Source organism: Arachis duranensis, chromosome 9, assembly GCF_000817695.3.
Source record: "Arachis duranensis cultivar V14167 chromosome 9, aradu.V14167.gnm2.J7QH, whole genome shotgun sequence".
Lineage (NCBI taxonomy): Eukaryota > Viridiplantae > Streptophyta > Magnoliopsida > Fabales > Fabaceae > Arachis > Arachis duranensis.
The window spans coordinates 98,973,543-98,974,187 of NC_029780.3; the positions used below are offsets into that span (position 1 = coordinate 98,973,543).

The 645-nt window shown below is 40.8% G+C and overlaps 1 non-coding gene across 1 annotated transcript; it reads right to left on the bottom strand.

The window, feature by feature from the left end:
- Positions 1–230: 230 nt before the first annotated feature.
- LOC127741755 (small nucleolar RNA R71) lies at positions 231–338 on the bottom strand. The gene has a single exon (XR_008002961.1). It is a non-coding gene; the product is annotated as a small nucleolar RNA R71 (small nucleolar RNA).
- Positions 339–645: the final 307 nt, after the last annotated feature.

The following is a 645-nucleotide window of genomic DNA, read 5'->3' on the forward strand; positions in this document are numbered from 1 at the left end:
GACTTCCATTGGAAGATCCTCATCAATTCTTGGCTGAATTCTTGCAAATCTGTGCTACTGTTAAGACTAATGGGGTTGATCCTGAGGTCTACAGGCTCATGCTTTTCCCCTTTGCTGTAAGAGACAGAGCTAGGATATGGTTGGACTCACAACCTAAGAAAAGCTTGAACTCTTGGAAAAAGCTGGTCAGTGCTTTTCGAGCCAAATTCTTTCCACCTCTAAAGATGAACAAGCTTAGAGTAGAAGTCCAAACCTTTAGACAGAAGGAAGGTAAATTCCTCTATGAAGCTTGGGAAAGATACAAGCAATTGATCAGAAGGTGTCCTTCTGACATGCTTTCAGAATAGAGCATCTTATGCATATTTTATGATGGTCTTTCTGAACTGTCCAAGATGTCATTGGACAACTCTGCTGGTGGATCTCTTCATTTGAAGAAGACGCCTGCAGAAGCTCAGGAACTCATTGAAATGGTTGCAAATAACCAGTTCATGTACACCTCTGAGAGGAATCTTGTGAATAATGGGATGCCTCAAAAGAAGGGAGTTCTTGAGATTGACACTTTGAATGCCATATTAGCTCAGAACAAAATATTGACTCAACAAGTCAATATGATTTCTCAGAGTCTGAATGGATTGCAAGCTGCAT